Source organism: Frankliniella occidentalis, unplaced genomic scaffold (genome assembly GCF_000697945.3).
Source record: "Frankliniella occidentalis isolate FOCC.00 unplaced genomic scaffold, Focc_3.1 Scaffold198, whole genome shotgun sequence".
In the NCBI taxonomy this organism is placed as follows: domain Eukaryota; kingdom Metazoa; phylum Arthropoda; class Insecta; order Thysanoptera; family Thripidae; genus Frankliniella; species Frankliniella occidentalis.
Window position 1 is genome coordinate 36062 of NW_026267324.1, and position 5607 is coordinate 41668.

The window sequence follows — 5607 nt, forward strand, 5'->3', positions numbered from 1 at the left end:
GTAATTACAGGCAATTAATGCAACAGGTGAAGGCCCATGAACCAAATTTTTGATTAAAATATATAGACCAAAATAATGTTTAATTATAATTACGTCATATCGGTAATTATAGGTAATTACAGGTAATTACAGATAACTAGCCAAGACCTTACGGTCCTCGTGCTAAGCCCGCAGACTAACAGCAGTAACATATTGCCTATGGTTATTGTTGCTAATACATATTTTTTGAATTTACTTTTGCGGTATTTCAAACCGTTGCGTATCATATGTCGTACTATGCAATCATTTTAACGGATCCGTTAATTTGGCGTTTCCTGTAAGGTGATATTTTTACTTCATTTTTCCCGATTAATTCTTTGATGTATATAGCCAATAAAAGGAAGACAAAATCCCCTCCGTGCACGCTTCGTCTGCCGTCACGTTGGCTGCCCCGCAAGACTCAGGTGCGTAACATGACGGCCACACCAAAAAAAACAAAAAAAAAAAACAACCTATATCACGTCAGTTCCATAAAAAAAAAATCTAAATCAAGAATCTATCTTGAAAGCAGATGATACAAATTTAAGAATATGTCTGTTTTCAAATTTTCTCCCGGATTTAGCTGTCATTTGTTTCTGGTTTCTTGTTATTTGCAATTTCAGCGAACAAGCGGCGTTGAAAAGCGCGGGCACAGGGGCCGGCGTCGGATAGTATTGTTGTGCAGGGAGGGGGACGGGGAGCCTAGTATTGTTAAGCAGGGTAATGGTAGGGGCCTGAAGCGACACTCGCTCAGGCACCCACCCGGATACGGTTCCGCCAGCGCTAAAGAAATTGTTTTCTGGTCTCCGCTTGATTCCCTTGCCGTTTCGAGAGTAAAAGCTAGCTGACACCTTAAATTTACGTATCTATTCTTTACGTTTAGTCAAAAGGTTTTTAAGGAATCATCTGCTAAAAAAAAGAAGCCTATTTTACGTCGGTTTCATCTTTCGTGGAGGGCGGGACGTACCCTTACGTACTTGTTGCTTCCGTGGCTGCCTACCTCAGTTTCGGTTTCATCTTTCTTGGAGACGGGACGTACCCTGTCGTACTTGTTGCTTCCGTGGTCTCCTACCTGCCGGAGGGCTGGCTGTTCCGTTACGCACCCGAGGCTTGCGGTGGGCTCGTGGGCCTGCTCCTGGAGTGGTTGTTGTCTTTCTTCCATTGGCTATATATAAAACTAAATATAAGCTTAAGCTTTATCTGTAGCTAGCAGCGTGACGGAATTTTGACCCCTCTTGCGCCGCCATTGAGCTTCGCTCGCTTCGCGAGCTCAGCAATAAGGGGGTAGGACCGACTTTTGGTTTATTTCACAAATCGATGGAGTATGTTATCCTTATCTACTACCACGAGCCGCTTAGCCCTGCGACGCTTAGTTTTGGCGTCGCGACTTTGAAACACCTTTTCAGCAAAACTATAAGTTGTACATCCTCGAAAATTGGTGATGTCACAGTTGCGTACTAGGACTAGTGACTGTGAAGTTTTGAAGGTTTTTCTTAGTCGCCTTGAAAATCGGTCGAATACCGGCTCATGTCCTAGCCTGTCCTAGCCATATCTTTTTACATATCGGAGTGAAATTTTCACAATCACTAGATCGGACTTCGTTCTTTGAAAGTAGTTGAACAAGAAGCCGCTCACATTCGTAGTTTGTTCTAAAAGGTGTTTCAAGTCAACCCCTGTTTTGTGCTCCCGGCAACCTTTAGAGAGAGACAGGCTGCACCCGTCTTCGTCGCGATGAGAGGGGGGCGGGAGGGGCGAGGGGGCACCTAGGCACCACAGGCCGGGAGCCCCCGAGCGCGGCTCTTTGTTTGACAGGGTTCATACCAGATCCCAAATTCTATTTCCTCTGACTTTTCCCTGACTTCCAGACCAAAATATCCCTATTTTCCCTGTCGTAGAAATACAGAAACAGGACGCTAAAATAAATTCGTTACTACTGAAAACAATAAAGAATACTGAAAATTAGGATATTGGTAAAAGAATAGGCCAAGATGGCGTATATGCTCGCGAGCGGAGCGGAGAATTTTTTTCGGTAATAAATCTGCAGTTTTTGCCATCTCTGGTGAAATTTGACAGCATTTGCCGACACTGAATAGTTTTCCCTGACCCAAATGAAATTTCCCTGACTTTTCCCTGACTTCTAGACACCTGTTTTTCCTCCCTGACTTTTCCCTGACTTCCCTGACCGGTATGAGCCCTGTTTGAGTTTTATGGGGGGGGGGGGGGTAATTGGCACCGTGCTACACGTCATTCAAGTAGTTCAAACATCAGTCGTACACAAGCGGGAATGGCACCGATGAAACCGCAATGAAAAGCTCTACAATGCTCTAAAAATCATAATTCTACGTCAATTTTTAGAGTTGATGAAAATGCAAATTTCGGGGCTTAGGCGCTGAACGGTGGCCCACTGAGGGCTCCTCGACTCAAAAAAAGCTCTGGAGCGATGAGCGGCGAGACCCGACCCGGCCGCTGTTGCCATCAACATCTGGTCACAGCCCAGACCCACCTCCCCCACACCCCCCCACCCCCTCGTAGTTCGGACGCTATCAATACATTTAATACGCAGCCATTCCCCTGGACGCGCGGTCCTACCGCCTTAATGCAACAGGTGGGGGCCCATGAACCACATTTTTGGGGCCACGGACCCCCTACCTCCTCTGGGGGCTCTAATATATAGACGTAAATAGTGTCTAATTAAAATTACGTCGTAGAGGTAATTACAGGTACTTACAGATAATTAATGCAACAGGTGGGGGCCCATGAACCACATTTTTGGGCAACGGATACCCTCTCTCTCCTGGGGGCTCTAATATGTAGACTAATATAGTGTCTAATTATAATTACGTTGTACAGGTTGTTGTCAAGCCAACAACTAATGTTAAAGTTTTAACTTGTTAATTTTGAATCTCCCGCCTAACTGCCAACGCGAAGCTGGTAACCTTTCGTATTTTTGCGCTAAGCGCGCGTGTCGGCCGGGAAGCCGAAGGGTCACTTCGATCACCTGCCGAAGGGCGACCAGCGCGACGAGCGGGCGGCCCGCCGCCCGCCGGGCGGGACCGCGCAGGGCCTCCGGGCCCGGGGCCGGAGCGGCCGACCGAGTAGTAGTCAGTTAGTGAGATTCATCGAGCAGTAAAGTAGGAAGTTAGCAACAAGAAGACACCCCTAGGACCTGGCCTGGACTCACGTGGCTGCTGCTGTCTGTAATGTAAGTATTTATTTTAATTATATATTTATATTTTGAAACCTGTCTTATCCCCTTGTACGATCCTGATATCCTGATATTCTACGCACATAAGCAAGTTTTAACTAGTCGATTCTGATGTCAAATTATTCGGGAGTTGTATAGGCAAAACTAGTCCGCGAGACATTTGCTCCCGTCTCGCATTTCGAAGTATCATCACACATTTAAATTCCTTCCTTTTCGGCCACATCAACATTTTGCTTTTACAACAAGGTAATTACAGGTAATTACAGGTAATAACAGGTAATTACAGGTAATAACAGGCAATCACAGGTAATAACAGGTAATTAAGGTAATAACAGGTAATTAAGGTAATAACAGGTAATTATAGGTAATTATTGCAACAGGTGGGGTGTTAGCATTGTCAAAAGTGACCGGCAAATAGGTCGCTCGCCGCACGCTGTCGATTGTGAAATCTGCAACTTAAACATGCATCAGTGCCGTTGCGACACCCCGAGAGCCGCACCGAGCGGGCGCAGGGGTGCTGAATTCGCTGAATTGCACCCCTGTGGTCGCTCGGCTGGGCCCTCGCGGGTCTCCGCGGCGGCAGCCAGCTTTAGACGCGCTCCAGACCTGTTCACGAGTGGCACGCGGAAGGCTTCGGAGAGGGAACCACTGTGTAAGGTGAGAGAGTGAGGGACTTGTTTGAACTCATTAAAAAGAAAGGATTAAGAGGCAAACGCTGCTTTAGTTATTAAACCGTTGCAAGCTGTGCACTAGCGCCCCCTAGAGTAAGACGTAAGGTAGCTTCGCTTAACCTAAGATTGTGCGGATCCCCTCTTAGTTGACATGGTGAATCGGCCCTAAGACCCGTTTGCGCGTACGTAGGCTACTGACCCCATAAAGCCCAAAGCCCCAAGCCCTAATTTAAAGCCCTTTTGTTCGAACGAGCCTCACCGGGGATCTTTCACCTTACCAACGGCCGCCGACCCAGTCCTGCGTCTCCGGCGGCCACCACTCCCCTGTTTACATCGACCATATGGACCAAGATAAGCAACAGTGAAGTGCAGCAAACTCTCCGTGAGATTAACGCCGTGCCCTTCATCCACGACCCGTGTCTCGCCTTCAGGACAAGTAGCGAGTAGACCGTCAGCATCGCCACGCGGCTCGCCAAGCGAATCATCGACCGGGCGCAAGCTTTCCTGGTGAGTAAGCCCACGGCCCTTTCTCAAAATGGCTGAAGTGTCCGTGCTCGGCTTGCTTCCGCCCACCTTCTTCGGCGACAACGACTCGGTGGACAACTACATACAGCGGTGCGACGCCTTTTTCCACCTCCGCGGATTCGATGAGAAGGGAAAACTCAGCGTCGTGGTCCTGACAACGAAAGGCGTCGCCAACGAGTGCGTCACCAGGCTCATCGGCAACGACACGGATAACCCACTGGTAACGTACACGGAACTAAAATCGAAACTTCTCAACTTCTTCAAACGCACTTGTGACCCTTCCGCGGCATACGCCGAACTTAGTACAAAAATCTTGCGGCCGAATCAGACTCTCAGGGCCTACGCACAGGAGGTGATCTCCCTGTGCGTAAAGGCCGACCCAACTATGCCCGAAACTAAACAGGTCGGGCATATAATAAACGGCCTTCCCATTGACGTACAAAAAGACTTGAAATTTTTCAACACTGCCACCATTTCAGAAGTTCTAAAGAAAATAGAAGAGCTAGAGGTCACAAACAGCAGACTGCAGCAGGCGGAGTTAGTCCGCCGGATTCACGGCGCCGGGGCGCCGACCCGCTTCGCATCCGAGGACTCCAAGGAGGCGATCAAGATCGTCGCCGGCGTGCCCGCGGTCAACGCCGCGCCGCAACAGCAGCAGCAGAACCAGCAGCACCACCAACAGCAGCAGCCGTCAGAAGCCGACCTCATCGCCCAGCTGCAGAGAGACGTCGCCCAACTCAGGTTAGACATGCTGCAGATGGCGAAACACTGCGCCAGCAGCGCCGTACCGCCGGAGCCACCAGAGCCACCAGCCAGCAGCTACGAGGGCGACGACGAGGACGACGAGCACCTCGGCGAAGAGTACTACGACGGCGACGACAACTTGGACTGGCAGCAATAATTCTTTTTACCACTTCCTGATAGCAGTGTATGCCAGATCGCCGCATTCGTCGCTGCGCCTCGCCGACAAACCGTGCTCGCCGCTTCTGCTGACGCCGCGTTCCCCTGGTCTGCCACCCGGCCGCCGCACCACCGTGTCGACGCCCGGGTCACCCAACCGCACCACAACATCGGTCAGCAAGGCGGCGCTCACCTACTCGTCGCACTGACCCACAGAGGAACGCGCAGCTCAGCAAGATCAACGGAGGGCGACGGAGAAGGGACACTGCCAAAATTTTCAAACTTTCA